General features: G+C 39.5%; 1 protein-coding gene and 1 pseudogene across 1 annotated transcript in view; both read left to right on the top strand.

The window, feature by feature from the left end:
* Window positions 1–11,733, top strand: part of LOC102848488 (chromosome unknown open reading frame, human C9orf3) — a 704,390-nt gene that overhangs the window by 150,301 nt on the left and 542,356 nt on the right. The gene's annotated exons all lie outside the window — the stretch shown is intronic.
* On the top strand, window positions 2,618–4,716 carry LOC102871163 (annotated as a pseudogene).

Below are 11,733 nucleotides of genomic sequence, written 5' to 3'. Positions count from 1 at the left end.
TTTCCAAAGGCAAGCTACTGTGGAAGTGGATGTCACTCCTGTTTCCAAGCTTATTTTAATTGGGGAGCTTCACCAAACACTGTCCACCATGGGTAATAGTATTCAGCTTCACAGCAAACACGAGTTACCTCTGTGCAGCAAGTGGACATACCAGGGTTACACGGCCTAGAAGAATATTTCACCAAAAACAAGTAATTGACACGCCAAATTCTGAGAAGTATCACCTTAGTCCTCCCCAGGACCCTTATAAAAAGGAAACCCCCCAAACTGCCGGTGCGTCATTTCGATCCTGTCCACACACCATGTGGCCGGGTCACTTGGTGTCTCTCTCAGACTGCACAGTAAAGCCCTATTCATTTCTTGGGACCAATTCCTTTGTTTATTTTTCTCCCTCACACCCTCACACTCTTTTTTCTATCTAACAACTTCAGTAACATTCTAATACATAGAAACAGCATTAAATACTTACTATCACTTCTCTATGTGACAGTTAAGATACCATTACTTTTGTTAGCTGTTAAACTTGTCTACTATGTTTAAAGGCTCAAGTTCTGTCTCTATTCTCTCACCTCTTAGAGCTAAAAACCAAAACAGTTACAAGCAACTATGCTGATGCATCCTTCTAAATTTACTAGACTTTATTTATTTTAAGTTACATGAAACGTTGTCTAACAACCATTTGTAAATGTTGTAAAACAAATAAATTGAGGAGGGACTATTTTTCTACTTGCAATATTGAGTCCAGTTGAAGTGGCTGGTTGAATTTTGCTTCCTAAGCTGGCATCCTTATCTCTGGAACAAGGTTCAGGTCTGGAACAAAACTCAATTTTCATCTTACCTATAGGAAAGGGAGCAAACCTAGAAAGAATAAACTTGTGAGTTACTAAAAAAAAAAAGTCATTTCAGAAGTGTTAATTACTGGTATACTAGAGGAGATGGAGGAAAGTGACTTAGATAAAGTTACTCATACACAATTTTATGGGCTTAAATTAAGCCTACTTTTGGTGCTACTTTAACTCAGAGCAAGACTAAAGGAACCCCTGATTATACTAGAGATGTGTTTCCTGACAGGACTCAGTGTCATCTGAAGGCTCTCAGAAACTCAAATTTGATCTTTTATATCTTCAGATTACATCTTATGATCTTGCTAAGCATTGGCCTACAAGAGACTCACCCCTGCATGTTCTGGGCTATAAGAAAAAAAAGCTACTTGTGCAGGCAGTCTTGTTTTAAGAGCAGACTATCTTAACTGGGCATACGTGCATAGAAAGAGTTATTTTTCTTCTTGTTTTTCATTAAAGAACTCCAGGTTTCGAGTTTTAGGAAGAACTCGTTTTTAGGGTTTTCTGAGACCTTGCACACTCACTGTTGCCTGGATCTTCGGTGTGTACATGACGGAGGCAACAGGGATGACAGAAGTCACTGACAAACCAGACTGAACTTCTTCTCACTCTGACCCTTTTTGTCCTCTTCAGATAAATCAGCAAGTTGTCATCCTTCCAGTTGGAAGGCACTTCTTCCAAAGAGAGACCTCCCCAGGACTTTGGATAGGCCTTCTTCTAATGTCCTTCCTTTTTGTAATATATGTTCCCTCTTCTCTCTATCTGGTCTCCTTTTTCCTCTTGGAGTTTTTTCTTGGGGTTCAATTGTCTTACTTTCAGTGGTATTTCCAAATACAGCATTTCTGGAGGTGTCTGGCATTCTTGATTGCTGAATACCTCGGATGTGATATCGACCATACTGACTTGAGTTTGTGCCAGTGGCTCAGTCTATCTTTTGTAGTCTCCTAACGTCAGGGATGCTCCTATCATCAGTACTGTTCGATAACACAACAATTCAAAGGCATCATTTCTTCCTTCATCCTTATTCATTGTCCAACTTTAAGATTCATAAGAAGTAATTGAAAAAGAATCTGGTTTGTGCACAATCAGAAGACGATGAAATCAACAAATGGGGGGCTTTACAAGACCCTTTATGAAGTCCCCGTGTGCATCAAAACCTTTTCCCCAATAAGATGAAAAGAAAGCCTTCAGGCTGGGGAAAAAAACATTTGGCAATGACATTCCAGACAAGGGTCTCATATTGAAAGTTTGCAGAATGCTGCAGGGTCTCCATAAGATGGATAACCCAATAACAAAATGGACTAAAGATATGGAAAGACTTTTCACAGAGGAAGACATTCAGATGACCAACAGACACACGAGAAAATTTTAAAAATCAGTGAGATACTGTCTCACTCCAGTAGCAGTAGCACAGTTTTTTAAAATAAATATTTGAGAGGATGTGAAGAGGTATTGGAACTCTCATGCAATGGAATAATATGCAACATTAAGGAGCAACAATTCTGTAAAATACTATGTAACATGGGAGAGTCTAGAGAGCTTTATACTGAGCGAACAACTCAGTCTCATAAGGACAATTAAGGCTCTAATTCCTGGGGGCGCCCAGAAAGATGCCTGGAGGCAAGGCTAGGGGAACACCCACGTGCAGCCTGATGTCCATGTCCCCAGGGGAGCGCCCACGTGCAGCCTGGTGTCCACGTTGCCAGCCCGAGCCCTCGGGGATCCCGGCTAGTGAGCTGCCAAGCGGCTCGGGCTTTAAAAATCAGTTTGGCCACAGGAAACGTATTTTGGCCTCTCTGGGAGACAGGCTACAGGACGACCCTCCACTGAAACCTGCTCGATTCATCACCCTCAGGGAACCCCATGGTAATTACACTCCTCCTCAGTTGTCTCCATCGCTTAGCTGAAACACTTAAACCCTAGACGTTCCTCATATTATCATGCAGGGCGATGCAAGGAGGAGAAGATATGGGAACTACTTTGATGATATTCCGGATCAAAACTGGAGAGGCAGATGGCGCAGACAGGAGACTGGGGAAAACCTTCTATTACATTGTGACCTCCAATGAAGCCATAGCCTCAACTCCAGTACAGTATTGACAGGGGGACAGAATCCACCCAGGATGCTTGTGCAAAATTGCAGGCTGTCAGAAGTCTACAGAACAAATGAAGACGGTCTCTACTATTATTCTACTATTATGCCAGAAGTCCAGGCTGGGTTTAGAAGGGGTCATGGTACCAGGGATTATTGTAGCTAATGTTAGATGGCTATTGGCTGAAAGCAGGGAGTACCAGAGGAATGTCTATCTGTGCTTCATTGATTATGCAAAGGTGTTTGACTGTGTGGACCGTACCAAACTGTGGCTGACTCTGAGAAGAATGGGAATCCCAGAATACTTGATCATGCTAATGCAAAACTTGAACCAAGAGGCAGTCGTCAGAACAGAGCAAGGAAACACTACATGGTTCAAAATTGGGAAGGGCATATGCCAGGGATGTGTCCTATCTCCATACCTTTTCAACCTGTGTGCAGAACAGATCATCCGGGAGGCAAGGCTCTGTGAGGAGAAATGTGGCATCAGGATTGGTGGAAGATCTATCAACAATCTGCGATATGCAGATGACACAACCCTGCTTGCTGAAACTGAGGAGGACCTGAAGCACTTGCTGCTGAGGGTCAAGGACTGCAGCCTTCAATATGGATTGAGGCTCAATGTCAAGAAGACAAAGATTCTCACCACTGGACCAATTGGCAGCATCAGGATGGATGGTGAAGAGATTGAGATTGTTCACAGCTTTAATCTGCTTGGCTCCACAATCAGCACTCTTGGCACCAGCAGCCAGCAAATTAAAAGACGTATTGCGATGGGAAAGTCTGCTGTTAGGGACCTCTCTAAATTACTCAAGAGCAATGATGTGTCTGTGGAGACTAAGGTGCGTCTGGTACAGGACATGGTCTTTGCAATCACTTGCTATGAGCCAGAGAGCTGGACAATGACCAGGGAGGATAGAAGGAGAATTGATGCTTCTGAGCTTTGGTGTTGGAGAAGAGTGCTGAGAGTACCATGGACTGCTAAAAAAACCCCAGATTTATCCTGGAGAGTGTTAAGCCGGGCTGCTCCTCGGAGGCAAGGATTCTGAGGCTTCATCTGACATACTTTGGTCAAGTTGTAAGGAGAGACCGGTCCTTGGAGAGGGACATTATGCTTGGGAGGGTGGAGGGCAGCAGGCACAGGAGGGGAAGGCCCTCTGGGAGATGGATTGATTCAGTGACTGTGGCAGTCGGGATGAGTGTATCAGAGACAATGAGATTGGCACAGGACAGAGCAGAGTTTAGAGCTGTTGTACATAGGGTCGCTATGAGTCGCAAGCGACTGGATGGCACATAACAACAACAACAACAATTATTCTTTCGGTCTCTTATAAAGGAGTCAAATTTACTGATGCAACAAATAAGAATATAATTGCTGGGCATGAAATTCATAGTATCTCCTGCGCGGCCGAGGACCCAGAAGACCACTCAACCTTCCCTTATATCACAAAAGATTTGCAATCCAATCACCACTACTGTCCTGTGTTTTTTGCCTTCGATGTGAACTTAGCCTAGGAAATCATCCTAAGCCTGGGACAGGCGTTTGAAGTTGCTTACCAGCTGGCACTACAAGCAAGAAAAGGGGGTCATTCCTCCACACATCTGGAAAGCTTTGAAAACAAGCCCTCCAAGCCCATCCCCAAGCCCCACGTCAGCATCCTCAAGTTGGTGCAGATCGACCCATCTAAGCAAAAGACTTTGGCCAATCTGTCATGGATCATGGAACCAGGTCAAGAAGCCAGAAGGGGAATTAATACCAAGTATGAAACCACAATTTTCTGATACCCGCCGTCCTCCGGCCCTTGCGGTGCCTTGCAAGACAAGCAGTCCCTCAGCAGGCATTTCCTTCCCACCTCAGTTTCCACCCAGCCCAGGAGGAAGACCTCTCTGGTGGTGTGGCCTTGTCAGAGGCAAAAGGCCGTTTCTAGGGAAGTTCTTTCTGCACCAGTGATAGAAAACACAACCAATACTTTCCAGCCACCACCCCTGAGAGGCAGGAATTGAGAAATGTTTTCTCTGACACTCCCAACCCTGGTCCCCACCCCCACCCCCCAAGGTATTTCTCCTCACTCTGCCCCAATACTGGTTCTGCTGGCTTTGGGGTCAGTACATTAAAAAAAAAAATCTAAGGGGATTTCTAATACTGCCTAAATATCTTGGATGTCTTTTTTCACTGTCAGCAGTTTTAAAGGTAAAAAGACTGGAACAAACCCCTCCTTCAAGCATCTATAAAATCGTTGTATCACTGAGTATTGTTGAATGCAAAAGGACAAAAAAAATGACCTCATGATTGCCAAGAAATTGTTTCCTAATTTCCGTATTTGTGGATTTTCTTTGTCATCAGTTCTGTTGGATAAAGAAAACCTTTCCATCTAACAGTTGCTTCAAAATTTAAGTGCAATTTAAAAAAAAAACCAATTTATTATGCACAGGAAAAAATGTATCTTGTATTAAATATTTGTATTAAAAGAATGTTTCATTAGTGCATTGGTAAGAAAACTAGGTTAGTCATGAGGGATGTTTCTGGTTCCATTTCAAATAATTGCATTTCTTTTTTTTATTTTATTAATTTTAATGAGCATTCACAGATATTTTGGATTTCCATTCATTCATTGTTGCACTTTTCTCCCTGCCCAGCCCTCCCCACTCCCAGTTCACTTCCCTCTTTGAAAAGTAAAAGAAAAATTCTTTCATTGGTGCACAACCCCTGCCGCACCTCCCCTGACCACCCACTCCACTATGCAACCTTAATTCTGGACTCTTGTGATAGCCATAATACCCTATCATATATCACTTTTTAAACTGTTCCCTCCCTCATCTGTTTCAATGCAGTATACACTATTTATCCAGTTTTTCTCAGACTTACCCCAACCCTGATGTCAGTCCCATTCTACAACAGTGGCACCATGGAGTACTTGTCCTTTTGTGACTGAGATATTTCACTCAGCATAATGTACTCCAGGGTCACCCATTTTGAATAATATTGCATGAGTTGTTTTTTTTTTCAATGCAGCGTAGTATTCCATTGTGTGAATATACCACAACTTCTCTATCCATTCGTTTGTTGATGGACACTTAGGTCATTTCCAACTCCTTACTATTGTGAACAAAGCCGCGATAAACATGGGTGTGCATATATCTGCTTAAATGTCAGTTATGGTCTCTTTAGGTATATTCCCAGTATTGGAATTGCTGGGTCAAATGGTATCTCTATTTGAAACTTTTTGAGAAATCGCCACACCATTTTCCACAGTGATTGCATCATTTTACACTTCCACCAGCAGTGAATAAGGGTTCCAGTTTCTCCACAACCTGACCAACGTTTGTTGCTTGCTGTTCTGTTAAATTTTGCTATTCTGACTGACGTGAGATGATACGTCATAGTTGTTTTGATTTGCATCTCTCAGGTATTTTGAACATTTCATGTGCTTGTTGGCCATCTGAGTGTCTTCTTTGGTGAAGTGTCTGTTCATATCCTGTGTCTATTTTTCTATAGTAATTACCAAGACGACTGGCTGGGTTGGGATAAAATACTGATGATGTTTGGGGCAAGCAGATAGGCGTTGAACCGAAAGTGTTGATGCAGTCATCAAGTCTGCAAAGATTGTGTTTTGGGTTTTGTTTCTTGACTGCTTTTTTTATGTTTAATCTTCACAGTGTTTTAAAGAATATGTTTTAAGAAAATATTTTTTTTAAAAAAAACAACCCAGAATTAAGTCTCCTGCTGTCAAGATTTCATTCATGGAAACCTTGTTTGAGAAGAGTGTTAATAAAATTCTATTGCAAAAATTTTTTCTATTAAAAAATACAAAAAAGAGATTACAAAGTAATAAAACTCTTTTACTGAAACACGAAAATAAATGTTTGCTTACAATTTGATTAAAGAAAATTTACCTACATTTCTTTAAGCTATTTTAATTTTTTAAATGCCTCTGTGGAATATTTGTATGATACCATAATGTATATTTATGTAGAATCAAATTATATAAAACAGTACCAGTATCATTATAGAAGAGATTAACATTTTAATGTATATTGTTCTAATTGATCACATTGTGGATCATTTTGAAGTTCATTATAGCAGTATTGATAAATTGTGGGATCGTCTTAATGTTCTTTTTTATTAACCAATATTATTTGAAACCTAAGTCTGCTGTTAGGGAACTCTCCAGGTTACTAAAGAGCAATGGTGTCACTCTGGAGACTAAGGTGCGTCTGATACAGGCTATGGTCTTTGCAGTCACTTGTTATGCATCAGAGAGTTGGACAATGACTAGGGAGGATAGAAGGAGAATTGATGCCTTTGAGCTGTGGTGCTGGAGAAGAGTATTGAATATTCCATGGACTGCCAAAAGAACCCACATTTGCTTTGGAGAGGGTTAAACCAGGCTGCTCCTTGGAGGCAAGGATTCTGGGGCTTCGTCTGACATACTTTGGACATGTTATAAGGAGGGAGAGGTCCTCAGAGAGGGACATTATGCTTGGGAGGGTGGAGGGATGGCGTAGGAGGGGAAGACCCTCTATGAGGTGGATTGATTCAGTGACTAGGGTAATCGGGATGGGTGTATCAAAGGCAGTGCGATTGGCACAGGATAGAGCAGGGTTTAGGGCTGTTGTACATAGGGTCGCTATGAGTCACAAGGGACTTGACGGCATATAACGACAACAAATGAGATTATTGGTAGCATTCATCAGTGGATGACTTTTGAAGAAGGATAATTAAATTTTATCTCAAACTGACAAATGTACATGGTTTTAGTTCAGTGTTGAAGATTTTAATACAATATTAAATTACTTCAAGAAGAAAAAAGGACAAGTAATGTATAAGACCCTTATTGTAAAAATAGATAACTGAGTAAGATGTGCATAAATGTACAAAAGGGGAAAAGGAAGAAATTACTATGTTAACAGATGTTACTTATTGGGTGATGGGGATGTGAAAGAACAAGAAAGATTCAATGCAAACTTTAAAATTGGCATGATAATAGACGTAAATCAATAGTTCTTAATTATATAAAATAAAATGTGTGTGGATATATGAAACACAATGTATGTATATTAACTAAACACATTTAAATTAAAGATTGTATAAAACACAAGTTACATATATGAAGCAAGGTGTATGAATGCTTGCATGGAAACCAACAAAATATGGGAGAGAAAAGATTATGATTTGGAGCAGGTGCACCTTAGTCTTTAAACTAATATCCTTGCACTCTTAGCACTCTGGGACATCCATGACAGAATAATTTCTGTTCCCATGCATGTTGATTGTGGATCTAAGTAAAATGAAATCAATGACAACTTGAATCTTCTCTCTATCATGCGACTATTAATTATAGTCAACTCAACAACACGTAACAACATTATGATATTGCCTGTTGATCTGGTAATTAGGATTTTGTTTGTTTGAGGTTTTTATAAAATTATTATTGTTTACATATAATCATTCACGTTGAGTTTCATTCATGTACATTATATTTTACATAATTTACATATATTGTTTTTTTTACAGCAAGTGCTTTAAGTCCTCTTCAGTAAGCAGTGTTGTACCATCTGTGTAATTCAGATTGTTAATAAATTTTCCTCCAATCTTGATGCCCCATTCTCCTTCATGTAGACAAGTTTCTCGAATGATTTTCCCAGCATACAGATCAAATAGATATGGAAAAAGGGTACAACCCTGACACACAAGTTTTCTGATTTTAAGCCATACAGTATTTCCTTGTTTTGTTCAGACAATTTCTTCTTGATGTAAGTATAGGTTTCACATGAGCACAGGCAAATATTCTGGGATTCCTGTTCTTTTCAGTGTTAGCCATAATTTGTTATGATCCACACAGTCAAACACCTTTGCGTAGTCAATAAAACAGAGATAGCTGTCTTTCTTGTATTCCCTGCTTTCAGCCAACATCCATCTGACAGTGGTACCCTTCATTCTGTAATCTCTTCTGAATCTAGCTTGAATCTTCTACAGTTCCAGCTGTTTTTACTAATCTTCAGCACTATATCTTAGGCCTTCTCTAGCATTCTCAGCGATCTCACAGATGAACAGAAACTCTGTCATGACTGCCCATTCCTGCCTCAGCCTTCTGCTAGACCAAGAGAAACTGTCCCCAACCACACACTTGTTTCCACCTGGCCCAGTAATTATAGGCACCAATCAGGTGGCCAGTCTGCTTCTCAAATGCTTGCCTCACCACTTCCACCAGGTCCCTCCTTTCCCCCCTAGCTTCTTTACCATCATTCTTTGTTGTCCAATTTTTACTTCTACCATACCTTCTCTTTTGCATTTTTCACTTTCTCTTGCTTATCTTTTAAATTTTTTCCTTTTTTCTCTTTCTAATCTGATTCTTTCCCTTCATTCTTCTTTTAGGTTTTTTTTTTGTTTTGTTTTTGTTTTCAGGTTTTTTTACTTTTCAATCTAGGTTGTTGACGTGGTTTTGTTTTGGGATGAATTTGTATGGTTGGTTAATTTGCTCATTTTGTTTCTCTTTTTCTTTGTCTACCTAGCAAGAGACAACAATATCCACACAGCCCAGTCATACACATGTCCCACAGTTTCACTTATGGGAAGAAAGTAATTCCCTAAATAGTAATTTGTTAGAAAAACAATCAGCCAAAAGAAGGAAAAAATTATTTAGGACATAATCAAGAGAAATAATATGTGCAATTTGAACTCCAGAACATTAAATGGGGGAAAGAGCGTAGAGGAAGATGTTGGAGATTTGCTGGGAGAAATATTCCCACATATTATGAAAAAGTAGGAACTATACATTCAAGATGCTAAGTTAACCTCAAATAGATAGACTTTAAAAGAAAAACACCTATATATATCATACTAAAAATTGTCCAAAATTAAAGACAAAGAACACTGAAAGGCACAATAAATGAGGAATTAGTTTAACTTGAAAGCTCCTGGACTTTTTCTTTTTTTTTTTTTAGTACATGTGCTGCAGAAGCAAGCACATGACTTCTTTTCCATTTAGAAGTTCACTAGCTACATTATGTATTATCTCTTATTGTTTTGTTCTCATTTGAAGACTAATACCTCTTAGTCTCTATTTTTAATCTATTTTCTTTTACTTTGTGTATTTATCTTACATGGGTTTATTTTAATTTGTGTATTATTAGGTCTGGGTCGCTTATTTTTTTTTATTATTACTTGTTGAGTGCTGTCAAATCAGATCCAGCTGGCACAGGAGGAGATTGCCCCTCCTTCTTCAGCAGAGCATCTTGTGGAATCGAACTGTGTGCCTTTGGGATTGCAATGCACCCTCTTTCCACCAGGGTCTGGGTCACTTTCTGAATGATGTTATTGTTGAGTACTAATTTTATACTGTTGGTTTTTGTTGCTGGTTCTGATTCAAAGAACTCCCTTCAGTCTTCCATATAGGGCGGGTGTAGTTTTCACAGATCCTCTTTATTTCTGCTTATTTGGAAATTTTGTAATTTCTGTTGTAATTTTGAAGGATAATTTTTCTGTGTATAGAACTTTTGGTTGGCATCCCCCGACCCCCAGAGCTTTCAAGTTAAACTAATTATCTTAGACTTATGGATAAAATACTAACATACAAGATAACTTCAAGGACATGAATAAATTTTCTAATGAAAAAATAAGTAAGAAATCATAGACTTAGGAAACAATTCAGCCACAGTGAGGGAAAAGGAGTTTTGGGGTTAGGAGTTTTGTGTGTGGGTTTTAATTTTTGGTTGATTGTTTTTTTTTAAAATAAGCCATAAACAAAATGAACGAAGCACAGAAAAATAGATGGAACAACAACAAAAATATCAGAATTTTTGTAATAATTTTAATGAGCATTTAAAGAGATTTTGGATTTCCATTAATTCATTGCTGCACTTCTCTCCCCGCCCAGTCCCGCCCCCACCCCCAGTTCGCTCCTCTCTTTCAAAAGTAAAAGAAACCTTCCCTCCCTGGGACACAATCCCTCCACAACCCTCCTGCCACCCCAAGTAAATTCTACTATGCAACCTTAATTGTGGACTCTTCTGATAACCATAATACCCTATCATACATCGCTTTTAAATTTTTCACTCCCTCATCTGTTTCAGTGCAGAATAAACAGTTTATCCAGTTTTTCTGAGTCTTACACCCACCCTGATATCAGTACTATTTCACAATAGTGGCACCATGCAATATTTGTCCTTTTGCGACTGAGATATTTCATTCAGCATAATGTCCTCCAGCTTCACCCATTTTGAATAATATTGCATGAGTTCCTTGTTTTTCAGTGCAGCATAGTATTCCATTCTGTGAATATACCACAGCTTCCCTAGCCATTCTTTTGTTGATGGGCACCTGGGTTGTTTCCAACTCCTTGCTATTGTGAACAGAGCCACAATAAACTTGGGTGTGCATATATCTTCTTGGATGTCAGTTATGGTCTCTTTGGGATATATTCCCAGTAGTGAAATTGCTGGGTGAAATGGTATCTCTATTTGCAACTTTTTGAGAAAGCGCCATCCCGCCTTCCACAGTGGTTGCACCATTTTACACTCCTACCAACTGTGAATAAGGGTTCCAGTTTCTCCACAACCTCGCCAGCATTTGTTGCTTGCTCTTCTGTTAAATTTTGCTATTCTCACTGTGGTGAAATGATACCTTATAGTTGTTTGATTTGCATCTCTCTTAGAGCTAGGGATTTTGAACATTTCTTCATGTGCTTGTTGGCCATCTAAATGTCTTCTTTGGTGAAGTGTCTGTTCATATCCTGTGCCCATTTTTCAATTGGATTATTTACCTTTATCTTGTTGTGGTGGTCAAGTATTCTATAAATT

This window comes from Elephantulus edwardii, unplaced genomic scaffold, assembly GCF_000299155.1.
Source record: "Elephantulus edwardii isolate Elephantulus edwardi_28Jun2011 unplaced genomic scaffold, EleEdw1.0 scaffold00238, whole genome shotgun sequence".
Taxonomy (NCBI): domain Eukaryota; kingdom Metazoa; phylum Chordata; class Mammalia; order Macroscelidea; family Macroscelididae; genus Elephantulus; species Elephantulus edwardii.
Note: the sequence above shows the minus strand (reverse complement) of the source record. Positions and strands in the feature narration are given on the sequence as shown.